Below are 18,355 nucleotides of genomic sequence, written 5' to 3' on the forward strand. Positions count from 1 at the left end.
TACAGCCAATGAAGGGCCTATGAAGAGTGAGCCAAGGTTGGATTGTAGTATTTGGTTAGGCTAATCATGATGGCCATGTAGACCACCACCAAGAGGCCTGGAAGTAACAGGGATGAGATGAAAGTTCTAAGAATAGTACTACTTGAAACAACCGAGTTAGCCATGGGTGTTAGTCCAAGACCGCTTGGCTTTTTTTTGGCTTTGGGTGCGGCTAATCATGCAGGCATTATAGAGCTGCCACCATTCGGTGTTGTATCAGGTATTAAACTAATAAGAACAGTACTACCAAAATACAGCCAATGAAGGGCCTTATGAAGACTGAGCCAAGGTTGGATTGTAGTATTTTGTTCGGCTAATCATGATGGCCATGTAGACCACAACCGAGAGGCCTGGAAGTAACAGGGATGAGATGAAAGTGCTAAGAATAGTACAACTTGAAACAACCGAGTTAGCCATGGGTGTTAGTCCAAGACCGCTTGGCTTTTTTTTGGCTTTGGGTGCGGCTAATCATGCAGGCCATATAGAGCTGCCAACATTCGGTGTTGTATCAGGTATTATACTAATAAGAACAGTACTACCAAAATACAGCCAATGAATGGGCCTTATGAAGACTGAGCCAAGGTTGGATTGTAGTATTTGGTTAGGCTAATCATGATGGCCATGTAGACCACCACCGAGAGTCATGGAAGTAACAGGGATGAGATGAAAGTGCTAAGAATAGTACTACTTGAAACAACCGAGTTAGCCATGGGTGTTAATCCAAGACCGCTTGGCTTTTTTTTGGTTTGGGTGCGGCTAATCATGCAGGCCATATAGAGCTGCCACCATTCGGTGTTGTATCAGGTATTAAACTAATAAGAACAGTACTACCAAAATACAGCCAATGAAGGGCCTATGAAGAGTGAGCCAAGGTTGGATTGTAGTATTTGGTTAGGCTAATCATGATGGCCATGTAGACCACCACCAAGAGGCCTGGAAGTAACAGGGATGAGATGAAAGTTCTAAGAATAGTACTACTTGAAACAACCGAGTTAGCCATGGGTGTTAGTCCAAGATCGCTTGGCTTTTTTTTTGGCTTTGGGTGCGGCTAATCATGCAGGCATTATAGAGCTGCCACCATTCGGTGTTGTATCAGGTATTAAACTAATAAGAACAGTACTACCAAAATACAGCTGATGAAGGGCCTATGAAGACTGAGCCAAGGTTGGATTGTAGTATTTGGTTAGGCTAATCATGATGGCCATGTAGACCACCACTGAGAGGCCTGGAAGTAACAGGGATGAGATGAAAGTTCTAAGAATAGTAAAACTTGAAACAACCGAGTTAGCCATGGGTGTTAGTCCAAGAACGCTTGACTTTTTTTTTGGCTTTGGGTGCGGCTAATCATGCAGGCCATATAGAGCTGCCACCATTCGGTGTTGTATCAGGTATTAAACTAATAAGAACAGTACTACCAAAATACAGCCAATGAAGGGCCTTATGAAGACTGAGCCAAGGTTGGATTGTAGTATTTTGTTCGGCTAATCATGATGGCCATGTAGACCACCACCGAGAGGCCTGGAAGTAACAGGGATGAGATGAAAGTGCTAAGAATAGTACAACTTGAAACAACCGAGTTAGCCATGGGTGTTAGTCCAAGACCGCTTGGCTTTTTTTTGGCTTTGGGTGCGGCTAATCATGCAGGCCATATAGAGCTGCCACCATTCGGTGTTGTATCAGGTATTAAACTAATAAGAACAGTACTACCAAAATAAAGCCAATTAACAGGCTTTCAAGAGCCAAGATTTTATTGTTGTACTTTGTTAGGATAATCATGATGGCCATGTAGACCACCACCGAGAGGCCTGGAAGTAACAGGGATGAGATGAAAGTGCTAAGATTAGTATAACTAGAAACAACCGAGTTAGCCATGGGTGTTAGTCCAAGACCGCTTGGCTTTTTTTTGGCTTTGGGTGCGGCTAATCATGCAGGCCATATAGAGCTGCCAACATTCGGTGTTGTATCAGGTATTAAACTAATAAGAACAGTACTACCAAAATACAGCCAATGAACGGGCCTTATGAAGACTGAGCCAAGGTTGGATTGTAGTATTTGGTTAGGCTAATCATGATGGCCATGTAGACCACCACTGAGAGTCATGGAAGCAACAGGGATGAGATGAAAGTGCTAAGAATAGTACTACTTGAAACAACTGAGTTAGCCATGGGTGTTAATCCAAGACCGCTTGGCTTTTTTTTGGTTTGGGTGCGGCTAATCATGCAGGCCATATAGAGCTGCCACCATTCGGTGTTGTATCAGGTATTAAACTAATAAGAACAGTACTACCAAAATACAGCCAATGAAGGGCCTATGAAGACTGAGCCAAGGTTGGATTGTAGTATTTGGTTAGGCTAATCATGATGGCCATGTAGACCACCCCCAAGAGGCCTGGAAGTAACAGGGATGAAAGTGCTAAGAATAGTACTAATTGAAACAACAGAGTTAGCCATGGGTGTTAGTCCAAGACCGCTTGGCTTTTTTTGGGGTTTGGGTGCGGCTAATCATGAATGCCAGATAGACCTGCCACCATTCGGTGTTGTAACAGGTATTAAACTGCTAAGAACAGTACTACTTAACACAACCTAGTTACCATGGGTCCCAGAGCATATGTTTTGTTATTATATTTTGTAAGGGTAATCATGCAGGCCATATAGACCTCCCCCAATAGGGTGAGTAACAGGTATTGAAATGCTAAGAACAGTACTACTTAACACAAAGTTACCATGGGTCCCAGAGCATATGTCTTATTATTATATTTTCTTTGGTTAATAATGCAGGCCATATAGACCTCCCCCGATAGGGTGAGTAACAGGTATTAACACAACCTAGTTACCATGGGTCCCAGACCGCATGTCTTGTTATTATATTTTGTAAGGGTAATCATGCAGGCCATATAGACCTCCCCCGCTAGGGTGAGTAACAGTTATTAAAATGCTAAGAACAGTACTAATTAACACAAGCTAGTTACCATGGGTCCCACACCGCGTGTCTTGTTGTTATACTTTGTCAGGGTAATCATGCAGGCCATATAGACCTCCCCCGACAGGGTGTAACAGGTATTAAAATGCTAAGAACAGTACTACTTAACACAACCTAGTTACCATGGGTCCCAGACCCAGAGCAGATGTCTTATTATTATATTTTGTATGGGTAATCATGCAGGCCATATAGACCTCCCACGATAGGGTGAGTAACAGGTATTAAAATGCTAAGAAGAGTAATACTTAACACAACCTAGTTACCATGGGTCCCAGACCGCATGTTTTGTTATTATATTTTGTAAGGGTAATCATGCAGGCCATATAGACGTCCCCCGATAGGGTGAGTAACAGGTATTAAAATGCTAAGGAAATTACTACTTAACACAGCCTAGTTACCATGGGTCCCAGACCACATGTTTTGTTATTATATTTTGTAAGGGTAATCATGCAGGCCATATAGACCTCCACCAATAGGGTGAGTAACAGCTATTAAAATGCTAAGGACATTACTACTTAACACAACATAGTTACCATGGGTCCAAGACCCAGAGCAGATGTCTTATTATTATATTTTGTATGGGTAATCATCCAGGCCGTATAGACCTCCCCAAATAGGGGTAGTTACAGAGATTAAAGTGCTAAGAATGGTACTACTTAAAACACAACCTAGTTAACATGGGTCCCAGACCGCATGTCTTATTATTATATTTTTTCAGGGTAATCAGGCAGGCCATATAGACCTCCCCCGATAGGGGGGTAACAGGGATTAAAGTGATAAGAAAAGTACTAATTAACACAAGCTAGTTACCATGGGTCCAACACCGTGTGTCTTGTTGTTATACTTTGTCAGGGTAATCATGCAGGCCATATACACCTCCCTTGATAGGGGGAGTAACAGGGATTACAGTTCTAACTTGAATAGTACTACTTAAACACAACCTAGTTACCATGGATCCCAGACCAGATGTTTTCTTGTTATACTTTGTCAGGCTAATCATGCAGGCCATATAGAACTCCAACAAAAGGGGGGGGGGGGTAAGAGGGATTAAAGTGATAAGAAAAGTTTTACTTAACACAACAAAATTACCATGGGTCCCAGACCGCGTGTCTTGTTGTTATACTTTGTCAGGGTAATCATAACCGCCATATAGACCTCCACCAATAGGGGGAGTTACAGGGCTGAAAGTGCTAAGAATAGTACTACTTAACACAACCTAGTTACCATGGGTCCAAGACCGCATGTTTAATTATTATACTTTATCAGGGTAATTATATATCTAATAAATCTATCTATTACTCTTCTATCGATTCTATCTAACTATCAATCTATGTATATCTATCTATCCTATCTATCGATCTATCTTCTGTCTGGACTGTTTTGAGACAGCCACTTGTGTTTTTGACAAATTTGAAGTAGGAGGACAGAACAATAGTCTTCTTCCATCTCCCGGTTCCAAAAATGAAGGCCATATAGACCTCCCCCGATAGGGGGAGTAACAGGTTGTAGTAAACTGCTAAGAATAGTACTACTTAACACACCACGGGTCACAGACCGCATGTCTTATTGTTATAATCTGTCAGGGAAATTATATATCACTCCTCCCTATGTTTTTTTGTTGGCTGATCGGAACAGCCAATAGAATGCGAGCTCAATCTGATTGGCTGATTGGATCAGCCAATCGGATTGAACTTGAATCTGATTGGCTGATTCCATCAGCCAATCAGATTTTTTCTACCTTAATTCCAATTGGCTGATAGAATCCTATCAGCCAATCGGAATTGAAGGGACGCCATCTTGGATGACGTCCCTTAAAGGAGCCTTCATTCGTCGGTAGTTCGTCGGGAAAGGAGGATGTTCCGCTATGGCGGGATGAAGATTCAAGACCCGGCTTCGACGATGACCTCGCCCGGATAGAAGACTTCTTCAGCGCCTCTTGGAAGATGACCTCGCCCGGATGGAAGATTTCTTCAGCGCCGCTTGGAGGATCACTTCATCGGATGGAAGATTTCTTCAGCGCCCCTTGGATGATCACTTCTGCCGGTTCGGATGTCCTCTTCAGTTCCATCGGTGGCTCGGCTGAGTGAAGACAACTAAAGGTAGGATGATCTTCAGGGGATTAGTGTTAGGTTATTTTAAGGGGGGTTTGGGTTAGATTTGGGGTATGTGGGTGGTGGGTTTTAATGTTGGGGGGGTTGTATTTTTCTTTTACAGGCAAAAGAGCTGAACTCTTTGGGGCATGCCCCCACAAAAGGCCCTTTTAAGGGCTGGTAAGGTAAAATAGCTTTGAACTTTTTAAATGTAGAATAGGGTAGGGCATTTTTTTATTTTGGGGGGGTTTGTTATTTTATTAGGGGGCTTAGATTAGGTGTAAGTAGCTTAAAATTGTTGTAATATTTTTTTAAATGTTTGTAACTTTTTTTTTTTTTTTTGTACTTTAGTTAGTTTATGTAATTGTATTTAATTGTAGTTATTTGTAGGTAGTTTATTTAATGAATTTAATGATAGTGTAGTGTTAGGTTTAATTGTAACTTAGGTTAGGATTTATTTTACAGGTCATTTTGTATTTCTTTTAGCTAGGTAGTTATTAAATAGTTAATAACTATTTAATAACTATTCTAACTAGCTAAAATAAATACAAAGTTACCTGTAAAATAAATATAAATCCTAAGATAGCTACAATGTAATTATTAATTATATTGTAGCTATATTAGGGTTTATTTTACAGGTTAGTATTTAGTTTTAAATTGGATTCATTTATTAAAGTATAGTGTAGTGTTAGGTGTAATTGTAACTTAGGTTAGTTTTTATTTTACAGGTAAATTTCTCTTTATTTTAGCTAGGTAAGCTATTAGATAGTTAATAACTATTTAATAGCTATTGTACCTAGTTAAAATAAATTGAAAGGTACCTGTAAAATAAAAATAAATCCTAAGATAGCTACAATATAATTATTATTTATATTGTAGCTATATTAGGGTTTATTTTAAAGGTAAGTATTTAGTTTTAAATAGGATTCATTTAGTTCATAATAGAAATATGATTTAGATTTATTTAATTAATATTTATGTTAGGGGGGTGTTAGGGTTAGTGTTAGACTTAGGATTAGGGGTTAATAATTTTATTACAGTGGCGGCGGTGTAGTGGGGGGCAGGATAGGGGTTAATAAATGTATTATAGGTGGCGACGGTGTAGGGGGGGCAGGATGGGGTTAATAAATTTAATATAGATTGCGGCGGAATCAGGGAGCGGCGGTTTAGGGGTTAAACTATTTATTTCTTTGCGGCGATGTGCGGGATCAGCAGGATAGGGGTTAATAACTTTATTATAGAGGGCGACGGTATAGGGGGGGCAGGATAGGGGTTACTAGGTATAATGTAGGTGGCAGCGGTGTCCGGGAGCGGCGGTTTAGGGGTTAATACATTTATAAGACTTGCGGCGGGGTCTAGGAGCGGCGGTTTAGGGGTTAATACATTTATAAGACTTGCGGCGGGGTCTAGGAGCGGCGGTTTAGGGGTTAATACATTTATTTAGGGGCACCGGTATAGGGGGTAGAACAGTGTAGTTTAGTTTGAGTGCTTAGTGACAGGCTAGCAAGAAAGCTGTCAAACAGCCGAAGAGCAGCGAGATCAGATGAGTGATAACTCTCACAGTCCGCTGCTCATCGCCCCGCAGCTTTTTGACAGCTTTTTTTGATAACTTAGGCGTATTTTTTCAGGTCCGCGGCGGCGAAGGTAGGCGAGATTAGGCGGGCGTATTGGGCCGGCGAAGGCAGGAAAGTTGACACGTTGATAACTACCCCCCATTGTATTTAATTAATTTATTGATAGTGTAGTGTTAGGTTTAATTTGTAGATAATTGTAGGTATTTTATTTAATTAATTTATTGATAGTGTAGTGTTAGGTTTAATTGTAGATAATTGTAGGTATTTTATTTAATTAATTTATTGATAGTGTAGTGTTAGGTTTAATTGTAACTTAGGTTAGGATTTATTTTACAGGTGATTTTGTAATTATTTTAACTATTTTAGCTATTAAATAGTTCTTAACTATTTAATAGCTATTGTACCTGGTTAAAATAAATACAAAGTTACCTGTAAAATAAATATAAATCCTAAAATAGCTACAATATAATTATAATTTATATTGTAGCTATATTAGGGTTTATTTTACAGGTAAGTATTTAGCTTTAAATAGGAATAATTTATTTAATAAGAGTTAATTTATTTTGTTAGATTTAAATTATATTTAATTTAGGGGGTGTTAGTGTTAGGGTTAGACTTAGCTTTAGGGGTTAATCCATTTATTACAGAAGCGGCGAGATTCGGTCGGCAGATTAGGGGTTAATAATTGAAGTTAGGTGTCGGCGATGTTAGGGAGGGCAGATTAGGGGTTAATACTATTTATTATAGGGTTATTGAGGCGGGAGTGAGGCGGATTAGGGGTTAATAACTTTATTATAGTAGCGGTGCGGTCCGCTCGGCAGATTAGGGTTTAATAAGTGTAGGCAGGTGGAGGCAACGTTGAGGGGGGCAGATTAGGGGTTAATAAATATAATATAGGGGTCGGCGGTGTTAGGTGCAGCAGATTAGGGGTTCATAGGTATAATGTAGGTAGCAGCGGTGTGCGGTCGGCAGATTAGGGGTTAAAAAATTTTAATAGAGTGGCGGCGATGTGGGGGGACCTCGGTTTAGGGGTACATAGGTAGTTTATGGGTGTTAGTGTACTTTAGAGCACAGTAGTTAAGCGCTTTATGAACCGGCGTTAGCCCAGAAAGCTCTTAACTACTGACTTTTTTCTGCGGTTGGAATTTTGTCGTTAGATTTCTAACGCTCACTTCAGCCACGACTCTAAATACCGGCGTTAGAAAGATCCCATTGAAAAGATAGGATACGCAATTGACGTAAGGGGATCTGCGGTATGGAAAAGTCGCAGCTGGAAATTGAGCGTTAGAGCCTTTAATGACTGACTCTAAATACCGGCGGAAGCCCAAAACCAGCGTTAGGAGCCTCTAACGCTGGTTTTGACGGCTACCGCCCAACTCTAAATCTAGGCCTGAGGATTCAGAACAACAATCAAAATTTTTTTAATTTTAATTATTAACAATACTGTGACAACAAATATGATTGGTGTAAATAGTTGGCAAGTCGGCCTGGCACACAGGCTGCCAGGCAGGAGGAAAATGCAATTCAAGGACACTAGGAGACTGCAGATTGACAGTCAAAACAGTGATGATTGCCAGTTTTTGCAATACTGTTAAAAGAAATATGATTGCTGGCACTAATTGGCTAGTTGGGCTTGGCACACAGGCTGGCAGGCAGGAGGAAAGTGCAATTCAATGGCACGAGCAAACTGAGGATTCAGAACAACAATCAAAATTTTTTTCATTTTAATTATTAACAATACTGTGACAACAAATTTGATTGGTGTAAATAGTTGGCAAGTCGGCCTGGCACACAGGCTGGCAGGCAGGAGGAAAATGCGATTCAAGGACACTAGGAGACTGCAGATTGACAGTCAAAACAGTGATAATTGACAGTTTTTGCAATACTGTTAAAAGAAATATGATTGCTGGCACTAATTGGCTAGTTGGGCCTGGCACACAGGCTGGCAGGCAGGAGGAAAGTGCAATTCAATGGCACGAGCAAACTCAGGATTCAGAACAACAATAAAAAATGTTTTAATTTTAATTATTAACAATACTGTGACAACAAATATGATTGGTGTAAATAGTTGGCAAGTCTGCCTGGCACACAGGCTGGCAGGCAGGAGGAAAATGCAATTCAAGGACACTAGGAGACTGCAGAATGACAGTCAAAACAGTGATGATTGACAGTTTTTGCAATACTGTGACAACAAATATGATTGGTGTAAATAGTTGGCAAGTCGGCCTGGCACACAGGCTGGCAGGCAGGAGGAAAATGCAATTCAAGGACACTAGGAGACTGCAGATTGACAGTCAAAACAGTGATGATTGACAGTTTTTGCAATACTGTTAAAAGAAATATGATTGCTGGCACTAATTGGCTAGTTGGGCCTGGCACACAGGCTGGCAGGCAGGAGGAAAGTGCAATTCAATGGCACAAGCAAACTGAGGATTCAGAACAACAATCACAATTTTTTTTATTTTAATTATTAACAATACTGTGACAACAAATATGATTGGTGTAAATAATTGTCAAGTCGGCCTGGCACACAGGCTGGCAGGCAGGAGGAAAATGCAATTCAAGGACACTAGGAGACTGCAGATTGACAGTCAAAACAGTGATGATTGACAGTTTTTGCAATACTGTTAAAAGAAATATGATTGCTGGCACTAATTGGCCAGTTGGGCCTGGCACACAGGCTGGCAGGCAGGAGGAAAGTGCAATTCAATGGCACGAGAAAACTGAGGATTCAGAATAACAATCAAACATTTTTTAATTTTAATTATTAACAATACTGTGACAACAAATAAGATTGGTGTAACTAGTTGGCAAGTCGGCCTGGCACACAGGCTGGCAGGCAGGAGGAAAATGCAATTCAAGGACACTAGTAGACTGAATATTGACAGTCAAAACAGTGATGATTGACAATTTTTGCAATACTGTTAAAAGAAATATGATTGCTGGGAATAATTGGCTAGTTGGGCCTGACACACAGGCTGGCAGGCAGGAGGAAAGTGCAATTCAATGGCACGAGCAAACTGAGCATTCAGAACAACAATTAATTTTTTTTTAAATTTTAATTATTAAGAATACTGTGACAACAAATATGATTGGTGTAAATAGTTGGCAAGTCAACCTGGCACACAGGCTGGCAGGCAGGAGGAAAGTGCAATTCAATGGCATGAGCAAACTGAGGATTCAGAACAACAATATAAAAATGTTTTAATTTTAATTAATAACAATACTGTGACAGCAAATATGATTGCTGGCACTAATTGGCTACTTGGGCCTGGCATACAGGCTGGCAGGCAGGAGGAAAGTGCAATTCAATGGCACGAGCAAACTGAGGATTCAGAATAACAATCAAAATTTTTTAATTTTAATTATTAACAATACTGTGACAACTAATAAGATTGGTGTAACTAGTTGGCAAGTCGGCCTGGCACACAGGATGGCAAGCAGGAGGAAAATGCAATTCAAGGACACTAGGAGACTGCAGATTGACAGTCAAAACAGTGATGATTGACAGTTTTTGCAATACTGTTAAAAGAAATATGATTGCTGGCACTAATTGGCTAGTTGGGCCTGGCACACAGGCTGGCAGGCAGGAGGAAAGTGCAATTCAATGGCATGAGCAAACTGAGGATTCAGAACAACAATCAAAAAATTTTTAATTTTAATTAATAACAATACTGTGACAGCAAATATGATTGCTGGCACTAATTGGCTACTTGGGCCTGGCATACAGGCTGGCAGGCAGGAGGAAAATTTTTGCAATACTGTTAAAAGAAATATGATTGCTGGCACTAATTGGCTAGTTGGGCCTGGCACACAGGCTTGCAGGCAGGAGGAAAGTGTAATTCAATGGCACGAGCAAACTGAGGATTCAGAACAACAATCAAAAATGTATTAATTTTAATTATTAACAATACTGTGACAACAAATATGATTGGTGTAAATAGTTGTCAAGTCGGCCTGGCACACAGGCTGGCAGGCAGGAGGAAAATGCAATTCAAGGACACTAGGAGACTGCAGATTGACAGTCAAAACAGTGATGATTGACAGTTTTTGCAATACTGTTAAAAGAAATATGATTGCTGGTACTAATTTGCTAGTTGGGCCTGGCACATAGGCTGACAGGCAGGAGGAAAGTGCAATTCAATGGCAGGAGCAAACTCAGGATTCAGAACAACAATCACAAATTTTTTAATTTTAATTATTAACAATACTGTGACAACAAATATGATTGGTGTAAATAGTTGGCAAGTCGGCCTGGCACACAGGCTGGCAGGCAGGAGGAAAATGCAATTCAAGGACACTAGGAGACTGCAGATTGACAGTCAAAATAGTGATGATTGACAGTTTTTGCAATACTGTTAAAAGAAATATGATTACTGGCACTAATTGGCTAGTTGGGCCTGGCACACAGGCTGGCAGGCAGGAGGAAAGTGCAATTCAATGGCACGAGAAAACTGAGGATTCAGAACAACAATAAAAAAATTTTTTATTTTAATTAGTAACAATACTGTGACAACAATTATGATTGGTGTAAATAGTTGGCAAGATGGCCTGGCACACAGGTGGGCAGGCAGGAGGAAAGTGCAATTCAATGGCACGAGCAAACTGAGGATTCAGAATAACAATCAAAATTTTTTTAATTTTAATTATTAACAATACTGTGACAAAAAAATAAGATTGGTGTAACTAGTTGGCAAGTCGGCCTGGCACACAGGCTGGCAGGCAGGAGGAAAATGCAATTCAAGGACACTAGTAGACTGAATATTGACAGTCAAAACAGTGATGATTGACAATTTTTGCAATACTGTTAAAAGAAATATTATGATTGCTGGCACTAATTGGCTAGTTGGGCCTGGCACACAGGCTGGCAGGCAGGAGGAAAATTCAATTCAAGGGCACTAGGAGACTGCAGATTCACAGTCAGAACAGTGATGATTTACAATTTTTTCAAGACTGTTGAAAGAAATATGATTGCTAGCACTACTTGGCTATTTGGGCCTGGCACACAGGCTGCCAGGCAGGAGGAAAGTGCGATTCAATGGCACGAGAAAACTGAGGATTCAGAATAATAATCAAATATTTTTTTATTTTAAATAATAACAATACTATGACAACAAATATGATTGTGTAACTAGTTGGCAAGTCAGCCTGGCACACAGGCTGGCAGGCAGGAGGGAACTGCAATTCAATGGCACTACTAGACTACAGATTCACAGTCAAAAAAGTGATGATTTACAATTTTTTCAATACTGTTTAAACAACTATAATTGGTGGCACTAATTGGCTAGTTGGGCCTGGCACACAGGCTGCCAGGCAGGAGGAAACTGCAATTCAATGGCACTAGGAGACTGAAGATTTGCAGTCAAAAAAATTATGATTTAAATTTTTTTATATACTGTTACAAGAAATATGATTGTGGCACTAATTGGCTAGTTGGGCCTGGCACACAGACTGGCAGGCAGGAGGAAAGTGCAATTCAATGGAACAAGCCAAATGATGATTCACAATTGAACAATGTTTAATTTTAAATATTAACAATACTGTTACAACAACTATGATTGGTGGCACTAATTGGCTAGTTTGGGCCTGGCACACAGGCTGGCAGGCAGGAGGAAACTGCAATTCAATGGCACTAGGAGACTGAATATTTGCAGTCAAAAAAATTATGATTTTAAATTTTTTATATACTGTTACAAGAAATATGATTGGTGGCACTAATTGGCTAGTTGGGCCTGGAAAACACTCTGGCAGGCAGGAGGAAAGTGCAATTCAATGGCACGAGCAAACTGATGAATCACAAGCGCACAATTTGTAATTTTAAAGATTAACAATACTGTTACAACAACTATGATTGGTGGCACTAATTGGCTAGTTGGGCCTGGCACACAGGCTGGCAGGCAGGAAGGAACTGCAATTCAATGGCACTACTAGACTGCATATACACAGTCAAAAAAGTGATGATTCACAATGTTTTCAATACTGTTACAACAACTATGATTGGTGGCACTAATTGGCTAGTTGGGCCTGGCACACAGGCTGGCAGATATGAGTCGTGGCTGGTAGGTAGGGCAGCAATTTAACACAGTATGCTGTGTGAGAAAAACACAGGCCTGATAGAAAATTAAGTTAGATTACACTAGCAAAATAATTAAAAATTTTATATTATAATATTAAAATATTAATGTTAAGAAGTGCACTGCACATATGAGCGGTCACACTGGCTGCCTGCTACGTAGGGCAGCAATTAACAACAGTATGCTGTGTAAGTCAGATAGACAGTTAGACACAGGCCTGATAGAAAATAAAATTAGATTACACTAGCATAATGATTGAAAGATTTTTTTGGGGAATTTAAAGAAAAAGGTTAAGCACATATGAGTCGTGACTGATAGCCTTGGAAGGGCAGCTATTAAAAACAGTAGATTCTGTAAGTCAGATACACACACGCCTGATAGAAAATACTATTAGATTACACTAGAAAAATGATTTAAATTTATTTTGGGGGGGGGGGGGAATTAAAAAAAGGTTAAACACATATGAGTAGTGGCTCATAGACTAGGGAGGGCAGTAAGTAAACACAGTATGCTCTGTATGTCAGCAAAACACACAGGCCTGATAGAAAATGATATTAGATTACACTAACAAAAAAATGTAAACTTTTTTTTTATATTTAAAATAAGGTGAAGCAGATATGAGTGGTGGCTGCCTGGCACAGAGCAATTAACCAAAAGACTGAAAAAAACTGAAGTATATGAATGCTGTGTGAGCCTGACAGACACAGGCCTGATAGAAAATGTAATTAGATTACACTAGCAAAATGATTTAAATTTATTTTTTTAAATTTAAAATATTGTTATAAACGGATATTAAACTGGTAGTGAGAAAGATGAGGCACTAGAGAATTGACCCTGCTTGACTAGTGTATTCCCCTCTAAGAAAACAGTGGTAGAAATGTAGTGAATGCAGTCCAGCGCTAAATTAGCACGGGTAGAGCATTTAGTTAAATTATATGATTTGAATATTTTTATTTTTTAAATTAAATGAATATTTTATATATATGTTGCAATCTTGTATTTATATATTTAATGCAGATTATCCTAAATAATTTATCAACATTCAGTTTAGAAGAGTTAATGAAAAAAATATATAATGTAAATAAACTTTTATGTATGAACTGATATATATATAAGCTTCTTGTCTATATATGGGCTTCTTATCTATATGTAAAAACTAATAAAACATTTGTATAGTTAAACAGAAATTTAATAACTTGCTAAAAACAACACAAGATAAAAAGGGACGTCTCCCTTATAACATAGATTGCATCAGAAAAGACAATTGGATAACTTTAGTTAATGTTTCCGCTATTAATAATCAGGTACCTGTTATATGATGTAACAAATAATAGTGTCCAAAATATTGAATTAAAAAAACTTAAAGTTCCAAATGAGATAACCTACCCGCTGTTATGGCGGGTGTTTGTTACCGGTCCGTTAGTGAGAGACTGGTATTTTAAAATATGTCATGTGACTTTTCCTACGTCAAACTTGTGATCGTAGCTGTTTCAATTTAGTTGCAATATAACCAGTGATCCTTGATATTCTGTCAAGCGCTTATTATGTTGCAATTTTTTTAACTTTAATCTGTATGTGTATCAGAAGTTGTTTTCCCCTATTCCATGTATAATTAGGGAGTCTTGGGGGAGATTGCAACTTACGCTGGTCTTTTGGCACAGCTGATGTCTCTATTGGTGTGGTCTTTGCGGTCACGTTCAGTGACTTGGATGTTAGACTGTGCGGTCACGTTTAGTGACTATAATGCAATCCTCGCAGTGTGGACTTGGCGGTCACTTATAGTGACTGTGATACGATCTTTGCGGTCACGGAGGTGACTAACAGTGGGGTCTTTGCGGTCAGAAGAGGTGACTAGGAGTAGAATCTTTACCGGACATCAGTGATGTTATACAGCAGGGTCTTTGGGGTCACAAATTGTGACTTACATATATTAACTTGCAGTTATATCTTTGTGGTCACAGATTGGGACTTAAGAGTGGTCTTTGCGGTCATGAACAGTGGTGACTTAAAGGAAATCTTTGCGGTCACTAGTAGTGACTAACAGTATGATCTGTATAGTAGGAGATCAAAAGTAAAACTTGGTAGTTGTTCTGTGCAACTTGATAGAGCTGATTAAAAACAAATGCAGGTTGTAGCAACGTCCAGCTGCAATGTTGCAGAAAGTAATCAGCAAAGGAGATCCTGTGGTAGTTGTCTTTCCTTTCTTGGCAATTATAATAGCAATCAATAGCTTAGACAAATAAAAATATAAAGTGCAGAGTGACAACAGTGTCAAGGTCAACGCGTTTCGCCCTTAGGCTTTATCAAGACATGTTTGTCTGTGTCACCTGAGGCCATATATAGGGCTTGAATGTTTTGGATTGGCTGTTCTATGCATTTTAATTAAAGGTGGAAGGTATAGATATGTGGCAATTCAATATAAAGGTGGAATTTTATAGTTGTGTGTGTCCACAAGAAGCATATTAACCTTTATTTATTTTTGTTCTTTGTGTTGTTATAAATGAAGGGGATTAATAGATCCTAAAAAGGTTCTTATAAAAATGCAATAAACAAACATTATTTAAAATTATAGGAGTTCTATATATATATATATATATATATATATATATATAATATATAATGTATGTATTTGTATTGATTTCGATATGCTTATAGTTACATGGATTTTGAGCATATGTCCATTTTTAAAATATATAAAACAAATAAAAATTATAAATGAAAAAAATATAAATAAAAAATTTAAATGAAAAAGTTATAACTAAATGAGTAATTTTTTTTTTTTTTTTTGGCGTGCTTTCAGTGTTTACTTTTGTGATTGAACCCATGACCGTTTGGTAATTGAACAGAGGGTATTATCCACTAAACCACATCTACCTCAACATTGTATATAGTAGAATATATGTATTAGTGAAAGTATATATATACATATATATATATACATACATATATATATATATATATATATATATATATATATATATATATATATATATATATACATTTTTATTTACAATATGATTTTGTCTGTATAAGTGAAATTGTAAGTTTAGACCATTGGGAAAGAAGTAATGATATTCATAAGAGACTAAAATCTATATAAATTGTGTTTGGTGGTAATGAGGGGTGTTTAGTAATATTTACCTGAACCAACGATGGAGTGTTATGGGAATCGAACTTGTGGCGTTTAGGGTTAGGGAGGGAGATCTTATCCATTGGGCTATGTGTATCTCACTTTCTGTGTTACCATAGAGTGGTGGTATTTATTTATATTAGTATAATGTAAAATTGTTATAAGAAAGGGGAGATATCTAGTTCTGAATTGGAAATAATGTGTCCATATTGTAGATCAGGGGTGTCCAAACTTTGCTCTCCAGAGGTTTTGGAACTACATTTCCCATGATGCTCAGCTAGATAAAATGCTGGCTGAGCATCATCGGAAATGTAGTTCCAAAACCTCTGGAGAGCAAAGTTTGGACACCCCTGTTGTAGATCATTTTTGCTTCTAACTTCAATAGTTGATTTTCTGTATGTCAGCAAAACACACAGGCCTGAGAGAAAATGATATTAGATTACACTAACCAAAAAATTTAAACGTTTTTTTTTATATTCAAAATAAGGTGAAGCAGATATGAGTGGTGGCTGCCTGGCACAGAGCAATTAACCAAAAGACTGAAAAAAACTGAAGTATATTAATGCTGTGTGAGCCTGACAGACACAGGCCTGATAGAAAATGTAATTAGATTACACTAGCAAAATGATTTAATTTTTTTTTTTTTAAATTTAAAATAATGTTGTTAGGCAGATATCAGTGGTGGCAGTAATAACAGCATATGCTGTGCTGTGAGCCTTACACACAGGCTGAAAGCCAGGCAAATGCTAATAAAAATACAACAACAAAAAACGGCTCGAATTATAGCCCTAAAAAGGGCTTTTTGGGGTGCTGTCCTTGCAGCAGAGATAAGATGAGTCCTTCTGGACTGTAGTGGACACTAAATACACTAGCCTAGCTATCTATTTCCCTATAATGTCAGCAGCACAAAAACAACACGTCCTCTTACTAAGAAAGCAAAGTCGTTATGAGTCTAAAATGGCGGCTTCCAAGGAGCTGGGAGGGTCTGTGAGGGAGTGTCTGATGTTGATTGGCTCTAATGTGTCAGAAGGCTGTGAGATACAGGGTCAAAGTTTCCTCAATGATGACACATGGGGGCGGATCGAACATCGCATGTGTTGGCCCACAGCCGCGAACGCGAACATACTATGTTCGCCGTGAACCGTTCGTGGGAGAACAGTTCGGGACATCTCTAGTTGTACAGTCTGAGGTAAATGTCGTACATGATGGGCAGGGCCTATTTTCCCACGCTCAGACGCGCAGTTCATCTGGCTGCGAAGGCAGCAGGCATTAGCTCCAGATGGGTCTACATTGATGTCCTGTTAACCGGATCATTAGCAAGTCCTTTTGCAGTTCCCTGGGGACAGGTAGGTGCCACAGTAGAGCTGTGGCGAGGTGCAGGGGTCGTTTTTTTAAATCAAATACATTTTTTGCTATAAATAATGTTTAGAGTTTAATTTTGCCCTTTTGTCTCAGGGTGCAATCATTTTTGGCACTATTGTGTATGTGTAGCTAATTAGATAGCGTTGTTTAACGTTTTTTAGGCAGTTTGAAAAAAACATAATTTATGCTTACCTGATAAATTTATTTCTCTTGTAGTGTGTTCAGTCCACGGGTCATCCATTACTTATGGAATATATTCTCTCCCCAACAGGAAATTGCAAGAGGATCACCCAATCAGAGCTGCTACATAGCTCCTCCCCTCACATGTCATATTCAGTCATTTGACCAAAACAAGACGAGAAAGGAGGAACCATAGGGTGCAGTGGTGACTGAAGTATTAAATAAAATTTAGATCTGCCTTAAAAAGACAGGGCGGGCCGTGGACTGAACACACTACAAGAGAAATACATTTATCAGGTAAGCATAAATTATGTTTTCTCTTGTTAAGTGTGTTCAGTCCACGGGTCATCCATTACTTATGGGATACCAATACCAAAGCCAAGTACACGGATGATGGGAGGGACAAGGCAGGCACTTAAACAGAAGGAACCACTGCCTGTAGAACCTTTCTCCCAAAAACAGCCTCCGAAGAAGCAAAAGTGTCAAATTTGTAAAATTTTGAAAAAGTGTGAAGCGAAGACCAAGTCGCAGCCTTGCAAATCTGTTCAACAGAAGCCTCATTCCTAAAGGCCCAGGTGGAAGCCACAGCTCTAGTGGAATGAGCTGTAATTCTTTCAGGGGGCTGCTGTCCAGCAGTCTCATAGGCTAAACGTATTATGCTACGAAGCCAAAAGGAGAGAGAGGTTGCCGAAGCTTTTTGACCTCTCCTCTGTCCAGAGTAAACGACAAACAGGGAAGAAGTTTGACGAAAATCTTTAGTTGCCTGTAAATAGAATTTCAGGGCACGGACTACATCCAGATTATGCAAAAGTCGTTCCTTCCTTGAAGAAGGATTAGGACATAATGACGGAACAACAATCTCCTGATTGATATTTCTGTTAGAGACTACCTTAGGTAAAAACCCAGGTTTAGTACGCAGAACTACCT

The sequence above is a fragment of the Bombina bombina genome, chromosome 12 (genome assembly GCF_027579735.1).
Source record: "Bombina bombina isolate aBomBom1 chromosome 12, aBomBom1.pri, whole genome shotgun sequence".
NCBI lineage: Eukaryota > Metazoa > Chordata > Amphibia > Anura > Bombinatoridae > Bombina > Bombina bombina.